The sequence below is a fragment of the Vipera ursinii genome (genome assembly GCF_947247035.1).
Source record: "Vipera ursinii genome assembly, chromosome: 1".
Classification (NCBI taxonomy): domain Eukaryota; kingdom Metazoa; phylum Chordata; class Lepidosauria; order Squamata; family Viperidae; genus Vipera; species Vipera ursinii.
This window is the reverse complement of record NC_139512.1, coordinates 91,214,889-91,228,720: the sequence shown is the minus strand read 5'-3', so window position 1 is coordinate 91,228,720 and position 13,832 is coordinate 91,214,889.

Genomic DNA, 13,832 nt, shown 5'->3' with positions numbered 1-13,832 from the left:
ATTAAAGCCTTAGGCCATGTATAATGATAAACAAATCCAACACAACCCAGAACACAAATAGTCAATTAGTCTAATATATACAAGTATTCTTATTCTTGCAAGAAGTTTGAAGAAGTGCATTTTTCCCCTAAGAGCATTTCTCATATGATCCATGTAATAACAATGTTATTTAGTATCTATCATTATTTCATAGCAACAAGGCATGCTTTCCAGGATGGTTTGTTTTGCTACAAATAAATATTTGATATAAGAAACATATAAATAGGTGAAGTTTGGACTGTACCACTTCAGACTGCAGATAGAATACCTCCCTCTCCATTTCTGAAGGACAACCTGCTTAGAAAGTCAACAAAAAGGCTAAGCAAATGCCCTTCTCTTTGATTAGTAGTTTCCTGGGAGGAGGAGCTAGAGAAGCCTAATTCAGTCTTTAATACAGTTTAGGCATAGATTTGGGGGAGTTTTAAGTGTTTGAGGGAATGGGGCTAGCAAAACTAAGATAATATTTCTTTACCAAAATCGGTGTTTTTTAAAAGATTAAGATCTCAGAATATGTCTTACTTAAAGCATCAGTAACTTAGGTACTAGCTACTGTAATTCCACTATTGGAATTGTTACTTTAATCATGGAAACTAGTCATCCCATATCATTAATATGCAAGTGTAGAGTTATCAAAAGGAAAATGTGGACATAGAAAAAAAATCTAAGTACATATTCTTTAAAAAAACTAAAATAGCAAAGCTTTTTACTGGCTTCTAATATTTGAAAAATAGGATTGATTCTGATTAAGCTGAACATGCTGTCCTTAGACATGAGTTTAGTATTAAAGTAAACCAATGCTATTGATCAATGACACTAAGCAGTAAATACCATTTCATTATTCAACAATATCTGCCTAAAGTCAGGCAACCAAATGGTTGTTAAAGCAAAACAGATAGAACATTATCCTTTGTAAGGGAAGATGTAGCTGGAGTTGACTCACATTTTCCAGCCTATGACCATCCGTTTCTTTAACCTGTTCCTTTAAACCTATAATAATACCATCTTCTTATTATGAAATGGAAAAGAATATCTGTTATAAAAATCCCTGTTACATAAATAAAAAGATTGGATAAAACCATTCCATATAAGAAGGTGTTTTTTTGTTCACACAACTGAGAGCAGAAGTAATCTCTGAGATATTTCCATATCCTGATTTTCTTAATCTATTAGCTTAAATTTTCTTTCTCTGTGTTACTCTTACATAACCTTCTTAACTACAGTACACAGATTCAAAAATAATCATATTCATAAAAAAAATTATTTCCCTCCAACCCTGCCACAGGAATAGGGATTTCTGAAATAAGCCATCCAAATTCCCTTAAATGATGAGCAACAACTGTAGTCTGCAGTCCGAAAGAGTTAAACATAATCAAAATTGCATATCAAATATGCTCTATTAGTGTGACCTGTAAAGGGGGGGGATCTAGAACATATTTATTTTATTTATTCATTAAATTTATATGCTATCCATCTTGGTATCCACAGTGATTTTGGATAGGCATAATCTTACTCTGAATTGAAAATGTTGCTATTTCATTTTAATTTTTAACAGTAAAAAGAAATGAATTAACCAAGATGCAATTAGAAATATCTAGAATTAGTTAGCATTAAAGAAATATCTCCCTAATGGTTATGAAATAATAATAGAAAGATGCCACCCAAGACATTGGGGAATAGACAAGGAGACGCATAATGGTATAAGCTTATAAACCTTCCAATTAAAGTCTAACCTTCTCTAGTTGCTGTAGGATTCCCACTTTATCCGACAAGAAGGATGAGGATGAGGCTTGAGGATCACAGAATGGGAACGTAATATGAAGGTGCATTTCATATAACAGTAGTAAACCTAGACTGATAGCTGCATTTGAAATGTGCAAATAGTCACAGTTCTTTACTAGGATACAGAAACATTAATTTGCTATGCAACAAATTACCATTTCATGAATTATTTTCCTAAACATTGCAATTATTTTTAAGCTCCCCCCCCCCACATGCCCAGCCCCATCACTATTTTTAACACCCATTGGTTAGTCTAGGCCAGACCTACTATTGCAAAATACACTAAAACAGACTTGGCAGTTTTAGTGGAACTGAGATTTCAAAAATGTCAGTCAGTTGACGTTTTGCTGTGTTTTGTCTGTGGCGGAAATATTTCATTGTCATTGGCCCTATTGTTTTGTTTTGAAAAAAATTGGAAATGTAAGTTAATGTTTGTGGCCTTGTTCTCTCTCTTATTCTCCATGTATAACAGATATTTATTGTATATTTATATAATTTTATTGGACTTTTTTGGAAAAAATTAATCTGGCATTAAACCTTACAAAATCTGCATCACATTGTAAATATAATTAAGCTATATTTAAATGTACTGATTAACATATAATATATGTTTAAATATAGATGTTTATGTTTTTAAATATCATATATATATGTATATATATACACACATATACATACATATATATGTAGAAAAAATACCCTTGGCTTTTTGGGGACCATGTGACTTTTCTCTAATTGTAAACCAAACATGAGTTTTACAAAGAATATGTGTGTTCTTTTTTCCCGAAACAAAATCTACTTTTATTTTAACAATAAAATCTTTTTGGTAAGGCAGCTAGGCAGCTGTTTCATATTTGGACAAATTGGCAAATGGGAGGGTATTTCAAGAGGTTGAAAGGAAAGGAAAGAAAAGGAAAGAATAATTCCCAGAATCAAGCCTTTTTATTTAGCTGAAAACAATAAAGACTAACTTTGAATTGGACCCAGTAGCTTTTATTACCTTTAAAATATAATAATGGCTAAACATACATTTATAACTTTCAAGTCAAATAATTAAATCACAGAACAAATGAATTTTGTGCAGATGCCATAATTCAATGTGTGCAGAACACATGCAATGTCTTGAAGGCGCACATGCTACTTTGTACAATTAAGGGTGATTCTATTTCTTTCAGAAATGATACTGCATATGTAAATCCATTCTTTATTGTATAAAGCAGTGCCTAGAACTTAGGCAAAAGGAACAATAATTAGCAGACAGTTCAGAAACTTGATTTATCAAAATAGAACATTACAGAAAAATATACAGATTTCTTCTGGAGCTCTATCATTTCAAAATGCAGAATCATCTCTTTGAAAGTTTCTCCTACATCTAAAACTGTCTATAAAAAGGTAACATGTTAGAAACAATGACATGGACCTAGATCTAGGCCATATCCCAACTAGCATTTTACTGTATTCTCATGTATCATTTCATCAACTTTAAAATGATATAAAGTCCGTCCTCATTATTGTTAGTTGAGCAATACAAAAGGAAGCTATGATAATCTCAGATAAATGTGCAGAGGACTGAAATTGATCTTTTGAATCCATGGGAGTTACATCATTAACATGTCCCATTTATTTTAGAGAGATTACTCTATGACAGTGTTTCTCAGCCTTGGCAAACAGTAAGATGTTTGGAGTTCAACTCCCAAAATTCCCCAGCTAACAGGTCTTGATCAAGCCCATTAGTTCCTAATTTCCCTTTGCCAGATGTGAGGCAGGTGATTTGCACACAAGCAACCTACCAGCCAACAGTCTGAAGTGGTACAATCCTATTATAAAGTATGCGTAATTTGGCTCTGCAGTCTTATGTTTCCTGTTTTTTTTAAAAAAAAGTAGGATGAGAGTTATAGAAATGTTATACTTAGGCTGTACTCGAATGGTAATATAATAAACATATGCTTCACTAAGAAGTACTGGATAATAACGAAAATATTAAATCAGTTTATTATTCAGTCATTTCTGTTACTATGTTAAAAAACAATAACCATGGCTGTATAAGGACATCCTCTTAGTGGATTCCACTATATCTGATATACTGTTAAACAAATTTGCCTCTCTACAACTGCCAAGCCTTTGTACACTTGTGAATATCACTGTCTCATAGCCATTTTGCTGAAAACATACTGAAACTAAATTTTAGGAAATCCAAAAATAAAACTTTTCCCATCTATATAAATGCCAGTAAATTCTTCAACAGTTTCAAGAAATGGTAGTTCTCTCTACTAAAAGTGAACTCTACTAAAAGTTTACTTTAAAAGACATGTTGAGGAGACTCGTTTTTTTTTAAAAAAGAAAACAATACGTTGTGTGCATCTCAGTGGGCAACTCAATGTTTAAAAAGATGGCACTCACACTCAACACTTTTATCCAGACCCATGTAAGACATCTTATTTTCATTCTAATTTAGTTGATTTAAGGTACTCCAGATTATTAAATAAAACCTTTCAGATGTATAACAAAACACATCTCCAAAGCATACAATTAATATTATTCAGCAGAATAAACTCAATGTGTGTACTTTACCAGTTTAATTGAGACTGAGCGTACACAGCACATCAACTAAAGTTGCAAGGGCTGGTTCAGAATGGTGGGAACTTGCATCTAAGTCACCCTGCAGTGCCCCCCTTCTGTTCTATGGCAGAACACTTCCTCAACAGTATAGCATGCATACCACTTCAGCAGTAATGCTTAAATATGCTGCTGGAGTTGAATAGCCATTTCAATTTCCTAGAATATTCCCCAGCTTGTAGCACCACTCTGAAACGTGGGGGGAAATTACATAGCAATTCCAAGCAATTTCAACTCTGAAATGAACTCTAGGGTGCAGGGGATTAAGTAACTACATACTAACAAACATTACATACTTATCACCAGTTGGAACCAAAAGTAGCAGTCTCCACTTTAGCTCTGAGGCAAGCCATCAGTTTCATTCCCTGAGGAAGAAAAGCATATCATTGCGTATTTATTTATTTATTTATTTATTTATTTAATTTATATACCGCCCTTCTCTCAAGAGACTCAGGGCGGTTAACAGGGCAATACGTAAAAGACAGATACAAAAGTTAAAATTATTAAAACATGATTAAACAATGCCCATAGTACAAATTTAAAATTAAAGTCATAATAACAAACCCACCCCATCCCATCAGGCCAGGCCCGCTTCCTTAAAGAGATGGGTTTTAAGGTCGCGCCGGAAGGAGCGGAGGTCGGGCGCCATCCGGAGCTCTACCGGAAGATGGTTCCATAAGTCCGGTGCACCCACAGAGAACGCTCTCCCCCTGGGGGCCACCAGTCGGCATTCTTTGACCGGCGGCACCCTGAGGAGGCCCTCTCTGTGGGAGCGTACTGGGCGGAGGGAAGTATTATATAAGGCCAGTATGTTCTACTTTTGAGAGAAATCATGTTATCATTTGCTTTCTCATGGTTAATATGTAAATGCTATATATAATAGATGCTTGGGCAAGGCTGGCTTTACCACTAGGCTGAAGGTGGCAGTCACTGTAGATTGCACATACTGAATGGGAGGTGCAGTGTTGAGAGTTGGAGGCAGAGCAGTTTGTGCCCTAGGTTGTCCCACATCCAGCAAACTAGACTGTTGCTCTCAGGTGGGATGGAAGACATTGTTTTCTCGTCAGAACTGAAATCAAATTTGCCCATCAGTCAGTTTGCCCCCATGCATGAACTGTTTGCCCCTAGGCAACAAAATGTTTTACTCTCATCCTGTGCTTGGAAACTTCATGCCTGATGGATATGTCTAGGTAGATTTGTATCTTGTGAAAGAAGAAAAAAATGGTACCACTGATGGAGAAGGTGAAGGGTGTGCTTCTATGCCATTGTATCCTCCAACTACATTTAAAGAAGGATTTTATTAACCCAACGTATTTAAAATTAAAACTATCTGAGATATCTTAAACCCACATCACTGTCTTCCATTGGGTCCTTCATGAGCTCTTTACAGACCACATAAGAGAACTAAGTAATGTACTTTATGATGAGGAATTTAAATTTGAAATATGATTGGACCATAACATTTTCATTGTGGGCACCAGTTCAACTCTCTGGTAGGTTACTGAAGAAATGAACGCTCTGTAACTAATTTGGGCTCTACTGTTGATCAACCCTTACAATTAGATTATTTTTTATTGCATTCAAATGAAATTTGTCTTCCAATAACTTTAGTCAACTATTCTGTGTTCGGCAACATGCAGCATTGAAAAGTAAAATTTGACTTTCTTTAGTGTGTCATCCTTTTGGATAGAGGGAGGTCTGATTATGCTTCTCACATGTCTCTGAATCAGTTCTCGTTTGTCTGAATCTTTCTTTACATGTGGATCCTAGACTTAGATATAATACATGAGGTGAAATCTGATCAATGCAGTACACAGTAGAACTATTATTTAATATAGTTGGTGCCGTGTAGCATTCTGAGTTGAAAAATGGGGACACCAATATCCAAATCACATCAATACATTTAAATTGAATCTATCCAACTTTTTGCTCCTAGCAGCTTTAATCCTACTAAAGTTGGCTTGCTAAGTCACACTGTAAGTATCCTATTATTTTTAAGGGGACATGGTCCTATTCAGGCTTCAGAAAAGAAGTAGAAGATCACACATTTCTACATCCCCACAAACAAAAGTTCTCTTTTGTCCCTTTCAGGCTTCCTAGGTTGAGTGGAAAATTCAACTCACAAACAGTAGCTTTTCATGACCAAAATCTCTAATTATGGAGAAGATTCTTAGGTTGGCCTCATATGTTGTATTAGGCTAAATGACACTAGATTGTTGGGTTTGAATCTAATTTGCTGTGCAAAACTCCCACAATTATATAATTTGTAAATCTTGTATTCACTTGGCTTAATCAATAAAAAAATGGCTAGGAATAGCATGGCTACATCAAGTAGTATGCTTAGATTCTCCTTCAGAACTCCATAATTGAATGAAACTCCATAATTGAATATAGGTGAAGGATAGGACTGGTACATGCTAAAGCACTAATGGTGGCTGATAAGTACATCTGTGACTTCATACTGTACAATAAACATTGTGGTCAATTCAGTTCTGTGTAAGGAGAAGCTAAAGGGAAAGCGAATGGTGCGAAGGAGTCATGGACAGTGATATAAATAGCCAGGCAATCAATTATGAGCATCATTAACTCTGCCTAGAGCCAGATCTGTGTAGGCATCAGGGGGAAACTAAGAGATTGTGAATTCTAGTCCTGCCTTAGGCATAAAGCTAATTGGGTGATCTTAGGCCAGATACTTTCTCTCAGTCCTAGGAAAGATGCAATAGCAAACCACTTGTGGGGAAAAGAAAACTACAGGGACTTGTCCAGGCACTCTCTAAGTTAGACATGATTGAACAGAAAAAAAAACCCACCTATCTCCTACGGTACTAAGAACTCTTTGGGATGATGACAAGACTAACTTTACTTCAGGATTTACTACCTTTTTCAACTTTGCAGTGTGGTCACAAGTCTCCACTTGGGTTTCTCTTGGTTTCATACAATTTTACACTTCTCTGTGGGGTTCCCAGTGATGAATATTTTCTTTCTTTTCCTACCATCTCTTTCTTTACATCATATTAGTTTTGTTAGTTTTTATCTTCTTCTAAAACTTTTAACAAAAAATATCACACACACACACACACACACACACACACACACACACACAAAGAATTTTACATTTCTCTGCATTTATCCTGCCTCTCTTTCCAACTCTTGGCACTCTGAATGTTGGCTCAAGATTGCCCTCCCATATAAATATAGAACAATTGGAGGAGGACTATAAGTGAATGGGTCCTAGGCATTGTCCCAACCTTTTACTGCTCTAAAAATAGATACAAGATGGCAAGACTGGAAAACATTTGTTTTTTTCTGAGCCACTTTTTTTTTATTCTGTGGGTTGATTATCTCTGTGACACTGAGCCTCACTTAGCCATTCTGCTCTAGCTGCAATTAAATCCCACCAATGATGAAGACAGTCGTTCCCAGAAGGGACCAAATTTGCCAGATATCCAGGTCAGCCCTTCTAGTATCCAAAAAACCTTTGATCAGAGGCAAAAAAAAATCCTTTCCCTACACAATTTGTGAAAATGCCGACCATTCTTCACTCTATGTCATGGCTGGAATCCTAGAAAAGAAAGTAGGAAAGATTTCTTTTTAAAAAAGGTTGTGTGGAATTCTGTAGTTTTAAATTTCTGTAGGACCCTTTATAGTATGTACTAATTCAGCCAATGTCATCATAAAAGTTTTGCTAACTGTTTAGTGACTTTTTTTTTGGCTTGTGGTAAGCTAGGAAGGAATGTCAGCAATCACAACTGAGTATACACTTCCTGCTGGCTTCCCAACTGACTTGTGGAAGTGTCAGGGAGCACTGGAAATGACAATCATGTGCACACAACAGTGTGGTGGTACTGAAGCAGCAGCAGTATGGCAGCTCTGAAGTGGGAATAACTTTCCAAAATTTTATTCCCACAGGAATAATGGGTCTCATTATTCAGTAACTTCAAAAATTCTTGCCCTAAGATATACATTTACTCAATTGAAATTTACAAACAAATACACAACAGTACATAGATTGCTGTCTCTTAGAATTGCCAGTCCCCAATTTGAATCAAATCAGACTGTTTCATATGGTTTAATTTGTAGGGGCATTTATTCATTTCTACCTATTTTGAAATTTTGGATAGAAATTAGGCAGAAATTTCTGAAAATTCATTAAATCCCTGGAAGATTATCAATATATGACAATTTGATTAGATGGACTACAAGTTCTGATTAATAAATGATTTAGTTCAAGTTGTTATTTTTAGAAAATGCAAAATTCTTTATATTCAGATTTGATTCTTGCATATTTTTCTGGACAGTGATATGGAAATATTTTGCCATTACCCTCTTCCAGGATGTTTTTCTATCCTTTTATACCTCTGCTATTTCCAGTATATTTTTTAAAATTGAGAATTGGTCTTTTGTATCTATTAAAAATAGATGTGATAATCATCACTTTTTACCGAGACAGAAATGTCACATGATGGAAATACACTGAATCACACACATATTTAGTCCACAGGCAGAAATTTCTCAGTAATTACTAAAATGGCAAAGTGTTGGTCAACCCATATTACTAAAGTGAATTGCCTTATACAATTTTAAAGGAGCAATTGAATAGAGCAGTTCATCTCCTCCTGTCTTCTTATAAAGGGCAATTCCCATCAAAGTGGAGTCATTTTCTCCCAGAGATTGGTATGTCTGAGTGATTTTGTTCCTCTTTCAGTTCTGCAGAGAGGAAATTCCCAATTCAGTGATCCAAGCGAAAGTTTGTCATTCCTGAGATCTTCATAATACAAAACTATAAAACAGCATCACACTGAGTGATAACTGGATATCAGTATTAAGACTTAACCCAACAGTAACTGGCTGTCTGAATGCATGTCTGTATTAGCAAACAGAAGAGTGTTTTTGTGGCCTATTCTAAGCCCTCAAATTCTTAAACTAAAGGACAGTTAGTTTGGCTGAAATCTGTAGCTTCTGTTGCTCTCTTGCTTTTGGAAAATTACAGACACCAAATAGAGAGGGCTGTTATTTTTAGAAGTAGCTCTTTTATTTAAGCACCCAAGGGTTTTTAGCTTCATTGCAGCTATAAATAGTGAATCCAGATATTTCCTCACAGCTTTAGAAATAAAAATCCGTTGTCTTTGTATTATTTTATGGTGGAGTTCACAGCAACATTTCATTTCTTACAGCAGTCAGTTAGTGAGTGAGTGTAGTTTTTCAGTTAAGTATTGCCAAATGGAAGTTAACAAATAAATTAGCTTAGCCATCTAATTAAGTGCCAGTTCTTCTGAGCAACAGATTACAGTTTTCCCTAAATTAATACCAGGATATAAATTCTATCAAAGAGAAGAATAAGGGAGGTTTTCAGTAGCAAGTTATAATGGATGGCACTCTCAAAATTAATTCCTACTAACTAGACAACCTGTGACCTACTAGATCATCATTTCAGGGGTGTTTTATTACCTAAATGGAAACAGAATAACCATGGGTGGGCAAAAAAGCAGCAGCAGCAGCAGCGGGAGCAATGCCAACTTCCTGCCAGTTTTCCCAATGAATTTCCCTGTGGAAAAATGGTAATGAGCATCAGAAACCCTTCCTTCCTTCCCTCCCTCCCTCCCCTTTCAGCAAACAGATAATGGCTCCCTCCTGTCCCCTCCCTTTCTTTCTCTTCTTCCTTCTTCCTCCCTCATTCCCTTCTTTCCCTCCCTCTTCCTTCATTTCTTCCTCTCTCCCTTTGTTCCATCCCTTCTCCCATCCTTCCGTCCCTCCTTTTGCCTTTTGTAACTGGTGGACAGTTACAGCTTGTAGTCTGAGGTTCACTTCCCATCTGACCACCCAAGGGCCTCCCAAAGTCTCCCCGTTTCTCAGGTTTCCCCAGGGGGCGGAGCCAAGATGGTGGAGAGGCAGCAAAGGCTGTAAAGAGCTCCTTCAAAATTTTAAACTTATTTTTAAACCTGTTTTAACAAACCTGAATGGGGAAAAGGAGGAAGAGACAGCACTCTGCAGCAGAAAGTATATCCAAGCCTTTGAAGCAGCAGAAAATGGAGGATTATATTGCAAACAGACAGTCTGCTCCAGTAAGTAACTCATTCGCAGGCACCTTATCAGATAAATTTAATTTATGTGACTCATTGGAATGGGACTTACAAACCGAACTGGAAAGCAGACAGCGTGTGGAGTTGTCCTCCTCCCTCTTGGAGAATGGCTCCCCTCCTTGGAATCTGGCAACAGCCTCTTTTACACAGGAGGGAGATGTAGCAAATTTGAAGGGGGAAAATGTGACAGACTTCCTCTCTAGACAATGTTTGCTTACAGCTCAAACTGTAAACTCAATATATGATCTCTTGTCAATTGTCATGGATAAGGTCGATTGCCTGAAAGAGTCTTTTGCAGAGTTTGTTAGGAGCCACCCAAATACTGTGGAAGGACTTGGGAGGATAACCATGGACAGACATGGGATGGCTAACTCAGAAGGTGAAAGTAGAGAAGGACCTTGTTCTCCTCCCAAAAATTTGAACACCTACAGAGAAAACACTCAATCAGGCAAAGGTCTAAGAGATGACCAATATAACTACAGTCTGCAAACTAACCAGGTTACTTTGCAAATTTATGACAAGAGAGTAAATAGAGGGCGTTGGAGCAATAGAAAAGCTATTAGGCTGTCCCTGAGCCAGCTGCTCCGCTATGAATTCACTCTGATAGATCTACTACATGCAGAGTGGCTGCCAGCAAGAACACAACGTATGAGAATTCTCCTATCATTCAAGCAGCCCACAATTCCTTCCATGCTCTTCAGAATGAAGCCCTTTCTGAGCTTTTTCTCAATATTTCCAATAAGGGTCTTTTGCTCAGAAAAAGTGTGCCCTCTCCTGAAACAGCGTCACCAAGAGGGAACTGTCGCTTTAAATCTAGGCTGCAACAGCCCTCACACTACTAAGCCTGAGGCTGCTGCAACTGAACTGACCCTGAGAAAGCAAAGAAGCAATATACGAACTGTGTTACCCACAGCTGCAGGAACTGCTGAGGATGTGCCAGAGGAAATGTTGATTGACCTATTCAGTGCATTGCCAGAGCCTGAGCAAGTTAACATCATTCAAAGATTGGATGACCTAAAAGAGGCACTGACAACAACCCAATCTACAGCAAAGCCTCTTATTTAATTTGGCTCCACTAACCACGCAACCTTGTGACAAGATATTTAATCAACAATCTGCCTTTACCTCAACAGTAAAAAAAGGTGTTGTCACACAGGCTGAGAGTGGAGTAACTGCACTGACTGACCCAGCCTCTGAGAAACAACTGAAAGACAAAGGGCTTCATCACACAGTGCCCCCTAAGCTAACAAACACTAAGGACATAATCCAGCTTACATCCTCATTTGATTTAGAAGTTCCCACATCTTTCCACAAGATGAACCCTCAGCCATGCCCCTCCAAAAATGGACATAAATCTACATTTATAGACTTAAGCCAGAGTACCTGCTCTTTGGAAAAAAAATCATTCTTGGAGCAAGAGCAGAGGCACACTGGCAACCGAGATATAGAGGAGCAACAACAAGTTCTGCAACCCACGAGGAGAAATATCGAACCTCACAACAACTGTGTTTATATGGGAAGCTTAGATGATATTGACCCAGCTCCACTGTCAAGTTGACATCTGGCATTTCCACCATCTAGCCAATCAACCAAGTCAGACCACCTTGCCTCTGAGAACCCCCATACAGTTGATGACCTGGAACATAGCTGGCTGGAAAGGGATGGTTGATAGTGGACTAATGAGCTTTCTTTCTAGATTTGACGTAATAGCCTTTCAAGAAACCTGGCTAACCGAAGTGGATGAACCAGTACAATTGCCAGGCTTTCAGGGATGGGCCTCCCCAGCCCTAAAAACAAAGAACAAAGGGAGACCCTCTGGTGGGCTATGCATTCTTATAAAGCAAGAGTTGCAATGGCAGGGAGAGAAATTATATAATGAAGATAAGTATCCATACTTTCTAGCTGTCAAATTTGTGTTAATATTGGTAAATGTGTACATCCCTCCAAGCACATCCCAGCACTATAATTTTGAATATTGGATGGGCTTGGAAGTTATCTTAGAAGATATATCTATATTGTACCCTCAGTCCATAGTGGTATTATTAGGAGATCTGAACGCTAGACTGGGTCCCTCTCTGTATGAGCTTGCCCAGAAGAAGGGAATCCCAGGGGAGTCCTTTGATAACCATCCTCAGTGGCTCTCGAGAGACTGTAAAAGTAATGCCGCTGGCCTGCTCCTAGTCTCCTTAATTTTTAAGGGTAATCTCCAAATTTTGGGAGGTAAGGACAAGAATTGTACATACCCTTATACATACCACTTAGCCAATTCAAGTAGTGTACTGGATCTCTTTTGTGTGTCTAGAGATAAGGCTGACCTCTTCTCAGAGGTCACAGTACACCTTAGCGACAATAGCGACCATCAGCCTGTAAGTGTGACATTGCGAGGCCGCTCAGATTTAAGACCATATAACATGGCTGACAGATGGCTCACCAAAAAGGTAGAGGTGACCCAAAATAAAAGGTTAATTTGGGCCAAAGTTGATACTAAGGCAATATTAGAATGCCTTAAAACAGAGAATGCTACTAAGTGGGCTAGAACAATACAGTCATCTACTACTGACTGGATGTCAGCCTTCAATGCATTCTCCAATCTTTGTAACATACTGAAGAAACACCTAACAGCTAAACCTACTACAAAAAGAGCCCAAGTGGGTAGACCTCGCTGGTTTGATCCTGATTGCCAGCGACAGAAAAAGAAATTGAAGGCAGCCATGAGGCTTGTCCAGAGGAATCCTACTGCACATATACAAGCTAAGATGCTGCACACAAGAAGGAAGGGAATATAAAAAACTATAACATTAAAGAAAAAACGTTTTGCCATTTCAATCTGGTCAGAACTTGAGTTAGCTGCCAGAAGTCATAATTCAGTATTATTTTGCACTCTGTAGCAGGTATCCTGAAGGAATGGAGATTTGCATTTGACATACCAATCTCTGCTGCGGACTGGGAGAATTATTATAAGTGCTTGTTTGCCCCCACCGAACCAGTAAAGAAATTATTTTTAAACAGTGATTTGGTAAATCCTAGAACTCTCCCCCCTTGGCCACCAGTCTCAGAAAAGGAGATACAGTCCATCATTAAAAGCTTAAAGAGCAATAAAGCCCCAGGCAAGGATTTTTTACCAGCAGAATTATTTAAGAAATTTCCCAACTGGTGGGGCCCTGTATTAGCAGGTCTTTTTACACACATAAATAACACCTGCCATATACCAGATGGGTGGAAGATGGCAATAGTTGTCCCCATATACCATATACCAGGGAGGGCATCTCCGCTATTTACAAGCGGTGAGGCGCTCCGACCCTCTGTTTCTTCCCCGAG